We start from the raw sequence: 14,812 nt of genomic DNA, 5'->3' as shown, positions 1-14,812 counted from the left end.
ATAACACATTCGTATTTGCCCAGCAACACAACCCAACCTTCCTGCGAGCTACATAAAAACCGCAGCTCCAAACCTTACCGGTCTCTGTCTGAAGACCTAAATCACGATTACGGTTCAATTAGCAATTTCCAGAATCCGCAAGGTAAGGGTTCATCAGGTATGAAGTTTTCAGGCAGAGACCCGAAGACCTATAATGGTTGGTCTTGAAACACTAGCTCCAAATGTCGATGACATCTATCCAAAGGACGGATATAACACATTCGTATTTACCAACCAGCACTAAATCCTAAGGGACCTTCCCCTAATAGTTGCTTTAAACCTTTTTTTGTGGGTCATTCTTTTTACCGCATTTACACCCACTGAGCCGAAGCCCCGTCGACCACCTGATCCAAATATTACTAGACCAGGCCCACCCACAACCCAACCGTTACGTCAATTTCTGGCAGTCGATCATTCTTCGCTCCCTAATACCACCCAGTGATCTTGTGTTCAGCCCATCCTTTTATTCACCCCAAACACCACCGCACGCCCGCACCACATTATTTTACATTCAAGCCCCACCACTCCGACATACCGCAGCCTCGAAAATCCCAGCTCCCCATTACCCACACTCGTGACCCTAAATGCGGGCCTGGGAATTCACCATTCAGGACAGCGTGTGATTTCCTTCGGTGACATCACCTGCATGCAAATGACTTCCACGCCAACACGCAACTTTTGAATCCGTGTTTATACACCTTCTTGAACCCTAACCCTAACCCGAACACAATTAGTTTGAACCAGACACAAGTTTGGCGCGAAAATAAACGATTACCGGGATTTAAAGTTATGGAAGCAAGTCTGTTAAATTCAGAACAGTTTGATTGATTAATGGAAGCATGCCTTTCGGCTGACGCAACCCTGGCCATCTTGCTCCGTGTAAACAACAATACGAGGAGGCCAAGGAAATGATGGTTTTTCATCTTCTCCGCGCTGCGCTTGGTAGTCGGTGATTGTAAGTGCCATGGATGGCTTGCTCTATCAAGGAATCTGTATTACTAAAATGATTGACAGCTCCCGCACCACATCATCTTGCCAGCGAGCTTGGACTGCGAACGCACGTTTACACCAAATTTGCTGTGCACAAATATTTTCACGCGAGGAAGGTCAACGTCACAATAAAAACTGCAATTCTTAATAAAATGAATATGATGAAGGAGTCCGGACTCCAGCAGAATACGGATAAAAGGATGGCAAGGCACAAACTCGTCCGAGAAGATGTTTATTCGTAAAACCAACTCGGGAACACTGTCAAGCCCGTTTATCGGGCTGCATTATAAAGCACAACGAGAAACCGAAACCGAAACCGAAAGCCACGCCTCTCAAGCGAGGCGTGCTTCGGTGGTCACGTGATCGACAGGTGTAGCTGATTATACCCGCACGCGCGGCACGCTTTGTTGGTCACGTGACCAGCCACTCTGGCGCCGCGGATCCCCGCCGGTGACGTCACCGGCTGGAGCAAGGAGATTCTGATGCTGGTCTTGCTTGGGGGACCCATGGGTCGCTACACACGCCCCCCCAGAATGGACTTGGTCCAGGGAGGTCAACCTGAGGGGGGTCCGGATGAACCGACCGAAACGACCCCTGGCCAGTCGCGGGGGGGGGGGGGGGGGGTCCGGTGTGGTGGCGGGTGGTCGGACGGGGGGTGCAGGCAGGGGGGGTCCGGTGTCGTGGCGGGTGGTCGGACGGGGGGTGCAGGACGGGGCAGCGGCCGAGGGGCCGGGCAAGTCCTCGGGGGAGGCTGCCGAGGTTCCTCGCGGGCCTCCGGAGGTTGCAGTTCGCGGGTGCAGTGCCGAGAAGGCTCGAGCGGTGCACGCGAAAAGCGGGTGAGCCAACCGAGGGGCTGGTCAAGGCCTCGGGGGAGGCTGCCGAGGTTCCTCGCGGACCTCCCGAGGATGCGGGGCTGGTCAAGGCCTCGGGGGATGCAGTGGACGGGGGGCGGCCGAGGGGCCGGGCAGGTCCTCGGGGGAGGCTGCCGAGGTTCCTCGCGGGCCTCCCGAGGTTGCAGTGCGCGGGGGCAGTGCGGAGAAGGCTCGAGCGGTGCACGCGAAAAGTGGGTGAGCCAACCGAGGGGCTGGTCCAGGCCTCGGGGGAGGCTGCCGAGGTTCCTCGCGGGCCTCCCGAGGATGCGGGGCTGGTCAAGGCCTCGGGGGATGCAGTGGACGGGGGGTGGCCGAGGGGCCGGGCAAGTCCTCGGGGGAGGCTGCCGAGGTTCCTCGCGGGCCTCCCGAGGTTGCAGTGCGCGGGGGCAGTGCCGAGAAGGCTCGAGCGGTGCACGCGAAAAGCGGGTGAGCCAACCGAGGGGCTGGTCCAGGCCTCGGGGGAGGCTGCCAAGGTTCCTCGCGGGCCTCCCGAGGTTGCAGGGTCAGAGAAGTAGTTGCGGTTGTAGTTGTAGGTGCGCGAGGGTGACGAAGCGGTTGTGCCGCGAACGTCAGTGTGCGCGAAGGTGACGAAGCAGCCGTGCCTTGGGAGGGTCTTAGAATAGCTTCGCCCCTCCGGTCGTAGAGGAGGAGCCGAGCGCGGTGCGCGAACCTCATAGTCATGGCCGTCGTTGTTTCCGAAACTCCGGCATTTCGAAACCGCATTCGAAACTGCGCCCGAAGCCGTGCGGGAGAAGCCGGCGTCACCAGCTTAGGTGGCTTCCCTGGCTAGGGCGTGCTTGCCGTGTCCGTTCGCAGCCCCCGCATCCGTGCGGGGGGCAGTCGGGGTTGCGTGTTCAAATTCGGGGTCACCAGTGAAGGAGTCCGGACTCCAGCAGAATACGGATAAAAGGATGGCAAGGCACAAACTCGTCCGAGAAGATGTTTATTCGTAAAACCAACTCGGGAACACTGTAAAGCCCGTTTATCGGGCTGCATTATAAAGCACAACCAGAAACCGAAACCGAAACCGAAAGCCACGCCTCTCAAGTGAGGCGTGCTTCGGTGGTCACGTGATCGACAGGTGTAGCTGATTATACCCGCACGCGCGGCACGCTTTGGTGGTCACGTGACCAGCCACTCTGGCGCCGCGGATCCCCGCTGGTGACGTCACCGGCTGGAGCAAGGAGATTCTGATGCTGGTCTTGCTTGGGGGACCCATGGGTCGCTACAATGACAAAAATGATATATGGATACTTCCAGCGAACTGAGCGAGCACTGTGACATAACAGAGAAGTCCTGACTTCAATCCATTACGTAAATAAATACTCCACAACTATTTTTCATACATGTACATGTATATGATCAGGCACTAAATGTTATATCTTCTTCTTCTTTCTTTCGCTTCTTCTTCCTCTTATTCTTCTTCTTCTTCCTCTTCCTCTGCCTCCTCTACTTCTGCTTCCTCTTCTTCCTCTTCTTCTTCTTCTTCAAAAAAAAGTCGAGTTACACTGCTACATGCCATCTTGCTACATCAGCGTCCATTTGACTTGTACAAATAAATTTATTTACGATAAGCCTGTAGCCGTCCGAGTGTTGACCGTTGACAAATATTCTGATGAAAAAATTCCCACAATTACCAAGAATTCCCACAAAAAATCCCACAATTTGCCAAAAATAGAATTCTCCCAGCAGCACTCCTGTAGCACAACAATTAAAACAATCTGAATTTCAATGTCTACACACCAATGAGACATCGATATCATCACAACACAGAACATATTACCCCATGCTGTCTTGAGAAGCAAGTTCATGGGCGGGGTTTACGAGCGGCAAATTTGATTGGTCGTGATCACGTAAAGTGCAGTAACATTTTTGGTCGTGATCACTTCCGCTAAACGGAAGGGTTTTGAATGTACCATAAAGGTGATTTGTGTTCTACAGCGTCCGAGTACATAATTCAATCTAAATAAAAGAAAGATTTAAAATGTCATAGAAAAAAAATCCGGAAGTTTACTGCCATTGATGCAACGTCTTTAACACCACCTTATTTAATACGTTGTAGCGGTTACCGCTGGATGCACACAATCGCCTGCCCAGAACACGGCCAGACGCGCCTCTCCCGGGCATGCCCGGACTCACTGTTCCCGGGCACGCCCGAACCTCCCGGGCACGCCCGGTCTCGTCTTTCCCGGGCATGCCCGCTCTCGCCTTTCCAGGGCTCGCCCAGAGCGTCCAGGCATGCCCGCTATCGCCTTTTCAGGGCTCGCCCAGAGCGTCCGGGCATGCCCGCTATCACCTTTCCAGGGCTCGCCCAGAGCGTCCGGGCATGCCCGCTATCGCCTTTCCAGGGCTCGCTCAGAGCGCCCGGGCACGCCCAGCCTCGACTTGCCAGGCCGCAGCCAAACACGCCCGGGCAGGTCCAGACTCGCCTTTCCAAGGCTCGCCCTTGACACCCGGGCATGCCCGGTATAGCTTTTGCCGGGCAAACTTCCCGACATAAATGTGTATATATATTGCTGCCCGATAAACGGGCTTGTCAGAATACCTGAGCTGTTTTGTTTCAATAAAGCAACTCGGACGAATTCCGTCTTTGGTCGCGTCAATTCTTTCGACTCGCGTTGGAGCGCAGTTCCTTCATTGGTGACCTACGGACATGGATACGGCAGTGACGCTTAAACTGCCTACCTTCTGGGAGGCTCACGCGGCTGTTTGGTTCGCTCAGGCGGACTCTCAGTTCGCCCTGCGAGGCATCACCGCGGACGACACCCGCTTCCACCATGTTGTGGCGGCGCTCGGTTCCGCCACCGCGGCCCACGCCTTGAGCCTCCTCGAGCACCCGCCGGCTGCTGACAAATACGACGCGCTGAAGACACTCCTCCTCGACGCTTTCGCCCTCTCACCGGCAGCACGCGCACGGCGCCTGCTCGCTCTGCCCGAGCTCGGCGACACGCGCCCGTCAGAGCGCATGGACTATATGCTCTCGTTGCTCGGTGAGCACTCTCTGGATTTTCTGTTCCGCGAGCTGTTCCTTCGCCAGCTGCCTCACCCGGTACGCCTCGCCCTGGCTGGCACATTGATCACGGATTCCCGCGCCCTCGCCAGGGAAGCCGATAAGATCTCCTCGGCGGGCCAGCACATCGGCGCGGTTACCTGGAGCCCGCCGCCGTCCGAGGCGACGCCCACGACGCCCGAGCGCCCTGCGCGGTTGGAGGCCGAACTGCCGGTGCAACTGGCGGCCGCCACGCCGCACCGCCCGCTTCCGACACGACGGCCGGGGCCTCCACCTGACCGTGCGTGGTGTTATTACCATGCCAGGTTCGGACACAAGGCTCGGACGTGCCGGCCCCCGTGCACTTTCGGCAGGTCGGGAAACGGCCGGGCCGGCATTCATTCCCAGCCATGAGCGCCGGCCACTCGGGCAACTTGCTGTTTATTCGGGACAAAGCGTCTGGGCGGCGTTTCCTGTGTGACACCGGCGCCCAACTGAGCGTCATACCCGCCTCCGAGCAGGACAGGCGGGACACCGTTTGCGGCCCCTCTTTGGTCGCTGCTAATGGCTCGGCCATATGCACTTTCGGCCCATGCGTCGTCACCCTCTGCTTCGGCAGCCAGCGTTTTCAATGGACTTTTGTGACCGCCTGCATCCCCATGGCTTTGCTGGGCGCCGACTTCCTCTGCGCGCACGGGCTGCTGGTCGACGTCAAACGTCGTCGCCTTGTCAACGCCGAGACCTTCAGCTCCCTGGCGTGCACGATGAGCAGCTCCGCGCCGACCGAACTGGCGTGCGCCCTCCCGGCAGCGAACGAGTTCGCTCGCCTGCTCGCCGAATTCCCGGCCCTCACGCGGCCGACGTTTTCGGCGGTCGCGGTGCGGCACGGGATCGAGCACCACATACCCACTACGGGCCCGCCGGTCTACGCCAGGGCCCGCCGCCTCGACCCGGCCAAGTTCGCCGTGGCGAAGGCCGAGTTCGACGCGTTGGAGCACCTCGGCATCGTGCGGTGCTCCGATAGCGCGTGGGCCTCGCCACTGCACATCGTGCCAAAGCCGGGGGGTGGATGGCGCCCGTGTGGTGACTACCGCCGTCTCAACGACGCTACCACCCCCGACAGGTACCCGATCCCGCATATTCAGGACTTTTCCGCCCGTTTGGCGGGACGGGTCATCTTTTCGAAAATTGACCTGATACGGGGCTACCACCAGGTACCTGTCCGGGCGGCCGACGTCCCGAAGACGGCCGTCATCACGCCGTTCGGCCTGTTCGAATTTTTGCGGATACCGTTTGGCCTCAAGAACGCGGCCCAGGCGTAACAGCACTTGATGGACGGCGTGCTGCGCGACCTGCCGTTTCTTTTCGTCTATCTGGACGATATCCTTGTCGCCAGCACGTCCCGCGCCGAGCACCTCCTCCACCTCTGAACACTGTTCGGTTGCCTCAGCGAGCATGGCTTAATTGTCAACCCGGTCAAATGCCACTTCGGCGCGACGACCGTTGACTTTTTGGGCCACCGCATCACCAAGACCGGGGCCGTGCCACTGCCGACCAAGGTCGAGGCCATCACCACGTTCCCGCGTCCCCGTTCCATCAAGGCCCTCCAAGAGTTCCTCGGCATGGTGAATTTTTATCACCGATTCGTGCCCCGCGCTGCTCAGCTCATGCGGCCCCTTTACGAGGCCCTCCGGGGCAAGCCGGCCAAGCATGACATTGTTTGGTCCGTGGCCATGGACGCAGCCTTCGCCAGCGCCAAACGGGCCCTCGCCGACGCAACGCTGCTGGCTCACCCGATGCTCAACGCGCCCATTGCCCTCACTACGGACGCCTCCAACTACGCGGTGGGCGCCGTCCATGAGCAATGGGTGGACGGGGTTTGGCAGCCACTCGCTTTTTTCAGCCGGCAATTCCGGCCGAACGAGTTAAACTACAGCACGTTCGACCGCGAGCTGCTCGGGCTATTCCTGGCCGTTCGCCATTTCCGACACCTCCTGGAGGGCCGCCCGTTCACGGCTTTCGTCGACCACAAGCCGTTGGTCTACGCAATGGCTAAGGTCACGGAGCCGTGGTCGGCCCGCCAGCAGTGCCACCTCTCCGCCGTGTCGGAGTTCACCACGGACATCCGGCACGTCGCCGGCAAAGACAACGCCGTGGCCGACTGTCTTTCTCGGGCCAGCGCGAACGCGGTCCACCTCGGCGTGGACTTCGCGCTCATGGCGGCCGACCAGACCACCGACGCCTCGGTGCAGGCACTCCGTGCGGCGGACACGGGCCTCCGCCTGGCCGACATTCCCTTCGCGGGCACCGTCCTGCTCTGCGACGTCTCCCAGGGCCAGCCTCGCCCCATCGTGCCCGTTTCCTGGCAGCGCCGCATCTTCGCCTCCATCCACGGCCTTTCTCACCCGGGCCGGAAAGCTTCTCAGAAGCTGGTGTCGGCGCGTTTCGTCTGGCACGGCCTTCGACGAAACATCCGCGACTGGGCCAACGCCTGCACGGCCTGCCAGCGGGTCAAGGTCCACCGCCACACCCAGGCCCGGCTGGCACCTTTTGCCGTGCCTGAACGGCGTTTCGACCACGTCCACGTGGACCTGGTGGGTCCCCTGCCCCCCTCGCGGGGGATCACCCACCTGCTCACCATGGTGGACAGGACCACCAGGTGGCCGGAGGCTGTGCCCCTCGCCTCCACCACCACCGCCGACGTGGCGCAGGCGTTCATCGCCACCTGGGTCGCGCGCTTCAGCGCACCAGCGGACATCTCGTCCGACCGCGGCCCACAGTTCACGTCTGAGCTTTGGGGCGCGGTCGCCCTTTCTTTGGGGGTCACGCTGCACCGCACCACGGCCTACCACCCCCAAGCCAACGGGTTGTGCGAGCGGTTTCACCGCTCCATGAAGGCCGCACTCATGGCCGGCCTTCAGGACGACGGTTGGGCCGACCGGCTGCCGTGGGTCCTTTTGGGCCTTCGCACGGCCACCAAGGAAGACCTCCAGGCGTTCGCCGCCGAGCTCGTCTACGGCCAGCCGCTCCGCGTCCCGGGCGAATTCGTGCCCGATGCTACCAGTCCCTGGTCCGCCGCTCGCCAGCGCTCGGACCTCCAGGAGGCCGCCCGACGATTTGCCCCCGTGCCGACGTCCCGCCACGGTGGCCCCCAGTCCTACGTCCCCCCGGCGCTTCGCACAGCGGAGTACGTCTTTGTGCGTCATGACGCGCACCGGGGGCCACTCCGGCCGCCGTACGACGGGCCCTTCCGGGTCCTGCGATGGGGCGACAAGTCTTTCATCGTCGACTTCGGCGGCCGGCCGGACCGGATTTCTGTGGACCGCCTCAAACCGGCGCACATGGACGTCGACCGACCACCACGGTTGGCCCTTCCTCCGCGGCGAGGCCGCCCCCCGTCCACAGTTCCCCCCGCTCGACCACCCACCACCACGTCGGACCCCTCCCCACGACCCTCCAGGGGTCGCTTCGGCCGGGTCATCCGGACCCCCCTTAAATTGACCCTGCCGGTGCAGGTCGATTCTGGAGGGGCGTGTGTAGCGGTTACCGCTGGATGCACACAATCGCCTTGCACCGGCCAGAACACGGCCAGACGCGCCTCTCCCGGGCATGCCCGGACTCACTGTTCCCGGGCACGCCCGAACCTCCCGGGCACGCCCGGTCTCGTCTTTCCCGGGCATGCCCGCTCTCGCCTTTCCAGGGCTCGCCCAGAGCGTCCGGGCATGCCCGCTATCGCCTTTTCAGGGCTCGCCCAGAGCGTCCGGGCATGCCCGCTATCGCCTTTCCAGGGCTCGCCCAGAGCGTCCGGGCATGCCCGCTATTGCCTTTCCAGGGCTCGCCCAGAGCGCCCGGGCACGCCCAGCCTCGACTTGCCAGGCCGCAGCCAAACACGCCCGGGCAGGTCCAGACTCGCCTTTCCAAGGCTCGCCCTTGACACCCGGGCATGCCCGGTATAGCTTTTGCCGGGCAAACTTCCCGACATAAATGTGTATATATATTGCTGCCCGATAAACGGGCTTGTCAGAATACCTGAGCTGTTTTGTTTCAATAAAGCAACTCGGACGAATTCCGTCTTTGGTCGCGTCAATTCTTTCGACTCGCGTTGGAGCGCAGTTCCTTCAACGTTACATTAGTTATTTGTGCCTGTTGTTTGTGGCCTTTATGACGTCCTGAAAAACAATATGGTAAGTTTCTTGTTTGGAATGATTTAAAATTTTGTTTGACAGACAGACAGATAGAAATATAAATTGATTTATCTCACTCCTGACTCCTTTCTGCACATGTGTAATGGGGACAAATTTAGGGTCAAAGTACTGCTAAACTACAGGTTCGTTTTCTGATTTATGTTCCGATTCGTGCTCAAAATACAACATCCAATTTAAATTAAGTTGGTCCTCGATCATAAACTGACGCTTGTAGACAGACAGACAGACATAAGTGACCCTATTACTTAACCCCGCTTTTCGCTTCGTGTGCACGGGTTAAAAACTTAAGAGGTCAGCATCAAACACCCGGTGTGTCGGTGTGTATCAAAAACCCGGTGTGCCGGTGTGTATCAAAAATCCGGTGTGTATCAACAATTAATCACATTCAATATTGACTAATTTCCACTGCACTAGGTACCTCGTTTTTATATTAAAAAGTCATCTCTCAACAAAGATGAAAGTCAGTGAGCCAGAAAAACGTCCATGGATCAATTATATTACCAAAGGGTGGGATGGCATTGCTAAAAAGGTAGGCTGACTGATACCGTGATAGCGGTGTAGCAGCTAACACTGCATTGTTAAAAAGGTAGGCTGACTGATTTTGGTAGCGGTGTGGCAGCTAACACTGCATTGCTGAAAAGGTAGGCTGACTGATACCGTGGTAGTGGTTTGCCAGCTAACACTGCATTGCTGAAAAGGTAAGCTGACTGATACCATGGTAGCGGTGTGGCAGCTAACACTGCATTGCTAAAAAGGTAGGCTAACTGATACCGTGGTGGCGGTGTAGCAGCTAACACTGCATTGCTAAAAGTTAGGCTGACTGATACCATGGCAGTGGTGTAGAAGCTGTGGAAGTGTAACTCAGGGTAACTTATTGATTAAAGACTGGTAACGATTTCGTAAATGGATGCAAAGAATGTGCACGAACATGATAATCTCTTGTCCACCTGGTCACAGCCCCAGGCTGGAGCACCCCTCGCAGCAGGAGGGGAGCGAGCTGATGCCAGGACTTGGTGCATGCATGACCTCGGGGCATTAGCGGAGAAAGGATTAAGATTCAGCGGACAGGGGATTAACTCCAGTTTTGTCCATATAAACCAGAGCAAACGTTGAGTCGAGAGGACTTGTCACCAGGAGCTCTGACCGACGGAACGGACGAGCACTCATCATCAGACCCTCTGCCCGACGGGAATGGCGGAGGAACATCGGCCGAACGAGAAGGACCATGCGGATAGAGTGACCTGGTCTATTGAGTTAAACGGTAGTTATTTGGTATTGGAATGAAAGTGAACAACCAGTTAATAAACGAGACCTTTTGTAAAACCTGTGTCCGGTCATTGGAGTCTTGAGTCTCCCCCACTACTTCCCCTACAATTTGGAGGCACCGCTGACATCAATTGGACACAAACGAGTCTTTAAAAGGTGAGTGTGTCTTGTTTTGTCCAATATGATTTACGAACTTGGGAATAGTTTTGTACATACATGGGGGAGGAGGTGGTCCTGGGGGTTCCTTGCGCACCGATGCCGCGATATAGGTGGCGTGACCCATCACGAATGGTACTTCGATAAACGACTGTAGCTATTATTCGTGTTTTTCTAAATGATTTCTGTAAATACGTATTTTTTGCGCTGTCTAAATAAAATGCACCAGGTCGGCGCTGGTCATTAAGGGCCTTACTGTGACCTGGGAGCAAACGGAGCATGCGTGCACCATGCGACCATTTGCTTCCAAGACGTGTAAGGCCGGTACACTCGTTTACACACCCGTACACGTGTAAAGTAGTTTTTTTTGCACTTGTTCAAAGCACGCGACTTGCTCGGCGTGCGACAGGGAGCCGGGAAATGGAATTATATTTATATATATATATTTTTACCTCATTCCAATTTATGGTATTGCGACAAAACGGCTTATATCTTTGGAACGACTGGTCGGATTTAGACAAATTAAACGGAATTGTGTAGGACGAAAGCCGTGGGTCCAAAGTAAAAAAAAAAAAAAAAAAAAAAAAAAAAAAGGGGGTGGAGGAGAGAACAATTTTTTTCAGTTTTCCCGCCATGTCTAAAACTCGTTCGATCAACAAATAAATTCATGACAGACAACCCCACCTCATGCCGGTCCAGAATTATTGTGAAAGATGGCGATTGGATGAAAATTGCATACCAACACTCCCTCACTGTCCCTCATTGTCCCTCATGTCCATTCCGGCACCCTGTCTCTTGCTCCCGCTCCTTCTCCCTCCCTTTACTTCCCATTGGCGGACGTTTTGCGAGAAGCAAAGCGTTTTGCAGGAAGCTTCCAGGAAACAAAACCAGTGCTGTTGTTTTTTTTTTTGACGAAATTTGCCAGACAGATAGCATGGGTGACACGGACGAAATGATTGGATTTTGGTGAAGACCCAGGTGCGAATCCGGCTACGTGAATTGTTTAAAGTGATTCTTCACCATCAAGAGATCGGGTGAAAAGCGATATACATTATATTTAACATAATATACTTATTAATGTTATTATTTTAATATTATTCATATATTAAAAAAAGTTATGGATGAGTGAATGAACCTGGTGGATGAGTTGGGGAGGTGACAAGAACACGCCGATTCCATTTTGGTTCAGGTCCGAATCCAGATCCGGCCTATCAGTGGGATACAAAACATAAACTGTTCACCAAGGCGGAGATATGCTCTCTACTGAGCGTCGTTCTAGTTGTGTGTGTGTCTGTCTGTCTGTATGCGACCGCTGTTTCTCGACAACTACCGGTCCGATATACTTGAAACTTGCCAGGTATATTGCTGGGGACCCGAGGATGTGCCTTTTCAAGGTTTGAAATTAATCGGACAAGTGGTTCCCAAGGTATGGTCACCGTACTCGCAAGCCGTTCGCTTTGGCTTTGCGAATGGACCAAACCATTTCATGTAAATAGAGGGGGGGGGGGGGGTTCTGTGGTCGTTACTGCCACGTGGTTTCAAAGTTTTTTGTTGTTGTTGTTTGCACGCATGTTTTTTTGCAAGCACGTACGGGCAAGCACGTACGTGCGGGCATGCCCTAGTATATATAAATTGAGGTAATATTGAGTTATGGAATTAATTGCTTTCAACAATGCAAAGGGTGACAAGATATGGGATTTTAATGGGATTTTAATGGGATTTTAATGGGATATTGGTTTAGGAATGGTTAGAGGTAATTGCAATGTGATAATTACTTGTGATCATTTGTTGTTGGAACGTTTTTGGAACATTCAAATGTTGGGTTGTGCTAACGTTTCCACAACGTCGCCACAACGTTTCACTTTCGTTGTTGCAACGTTTTGCTCCAACGTTTTGTGAACATTTAAATGTTGGGTTTTGCTGACGTTTCCACAACATCGCTACAACGTTTCACTTTCGTTGTTGCAACGTTTTGCTCCAACGTTTTGGGAACATTCAAATGTTGTGTTTTGCTGACGTTTCCACAACGTCGCCACAACGTTTCACTTTCGTTGTTGCAACGTTTTGCTCCAACGTTTTGTGAACATTTAAATGTTGGGTTTTGCTGACGTTTCCACAACGTCGCCACAACATTTCACTTTCGTTGTTGCAACGTTTTGCTCCAACGTTTTGTGAACATTTAAATGTTGGGTTTTGCTGACGTTTCCACAACGTCGCCACAACGTTTCACTTTCGTTGTTGCAACGTTTTGCTCCAACGTTTTGTGAACATTTAAATGTTGGGTTTTGCTGACGTTTCCACAACGTCGCTACAACGTTTCACTTTCGTTGTTGCAACGTTTTGCTCCAACGTTTTGGGAACATTCAAATGTTGGGTTTTGCTGACGTTTCCACAACGTCGCCACAACGTTTCACTTTCGTTGTTGCAACGTTTTGCTCCAACGTTTTGTGAACATTTAAATGTTGGGTTTTGCTGACGTTTCCACAACGTCGCCACAACGTTTCACTTTCGTTGTTGCAACGTTTTGCTCCAACGTTTTGTGAACATTTAAATGTTGGGTTTTGCTGACGTTTCCACAACGTCGCCACAACGTTTCACTTTCGTTGTTGCAACGTTTTGCTCCAACGTTTTGTGAACATTTAAATGTTGGGTTTTGCTGACGTTTCCACAACGTCGCCACAACGTTTCACTTTCGTTGTTGCAACGTTTTGCTCCAACGTTTTGGGAACATTCAAATGTTGGGTTTTGCTGACGTTTCCACAACGTCGCTACAACGTTTCACTTTCGTTGTTGCAACGTTTTGCTCCAACGTTTTGGGAACATTCAAATGTTGTGTTTTGCTGACGTTTCCACAACGTCGCTACAACGTTTCACTTTCGTTGTTGCAACGTTTTGCTCCAACGTTTTGGGGACACTCAAATGTTAAGTAAATCGGATAAGAATTCACGAGTTATTTAATTATTAGCGATTAATGAAGTACTTATTTAATTAATTACATTTCTTATTACATTACAGTAATTACATTACAGTAATTACCTGAGGTAATTACAGTAATTACAGTTCCGGTAATTACAGTAATTACAGTAATCATTACAGTAATTGCAGTAATCTTATTACAGTAATTACATTACATTAACTCAGGCACCTTTTGAGTAAGGAAGCTGATATTTGGACATGACACTGACCAAGTGATGTGGCTGTCAAGGAAAATTCTGATTTATTGATTAATCATTTAATAAATTAACTCGTTGATTTATAATATGACTTATTTAATTAAAATTCCTCAGAGATACATCTTCGGATGAGATACTTGCAGATTGGTTATGCTATGAGCCAATTGATTAAGGAAAATATTTTGTGATGGCCATATTGGCAATTTCGTGGCCATATTCGTGGCAACTCAGTTAGTGCCACTGCACCTTTAAAATGCATCCCTGCGTTCATTTTTCGATCGATTGAGTTGAAATTTTGAACAATCGGATCTGGACTGTCGTTGTTAACGACTCTAGCACGCACTCGTCCAATCAGGATGGAGCGGTATGGTCCCCGGATCATCACTGCCCGCAGTTTTAATTAGTTTTACTTTTTCTCTTGGTCATATAATTTTGAAGACATGCATGTCATGATAGAGGAAATGTTTGTTCTGTTGAACGGAATAAATGTTGTTTATTTGTGTGGGTGTGTATTTCTTGTGTATTTTGGATATATTTTCATGACTAATTCCAGTTAACATCCTGCAAAATTTGCTCGTTTGCTGGCCGAGTCGAAATTGCGTTGAGTTTCTATGGCATGCGCCATTAAAAGCGCTGTGTAATGGTTGAGCTCCCTTTATTTCGTTTTGGTCATGCGGATGAGCAAACAAAGTGACAAATGCTGCGGCTGGAGCAGTAGAAGCGATGTTTTTTAATGGAAACGATGTAATGAGTAATTAAAAGTGGGAGGGGGCAACACCACGCATACCTCTTTTAAGGTGTGTATAAACCCTGGAATAAACGTGGGAGGGGGCAACACCACGCATACCTCTTTTAAGGTGTGTATAAACCCTGGAATATTTCAGCAATCAATACAATGCTGAAACTATGTAAGTTAAGTTAATGAGTAATTTAATGAGTAACTTAATGAGTAATTTAATAAGTAATTTAATGAGTAATTTAATGAGTAATTTAATAAGTAACTTAATGAGTAATTTAATAAGTAATTTAATGAGTAATTTAATAAGTAATTTAATGAGTAATTTAATGAGTAATTTAATAAGTAATTTAATAAGTAATTTAATGAGTAATTTAATAAGGAAT

The sequence above is a fragment of the Myxine glutinosa genome, chromosome 5, assembly GCF_964187855.1.
Source record: "Myxine glutinosa chromosome 5, kmMyxGlut1.1, whole genome shotgun sequence".
In the NCBI taxonomy this organism is placed as follows: Eukaryota; Metazoa; Chordata; class Myxini; order Myxiniformes; family Myxinidae; genus Myxine; species Myxine glutinosa.
Note: the sequence above shows the minus strand (reverse complement) of the source record.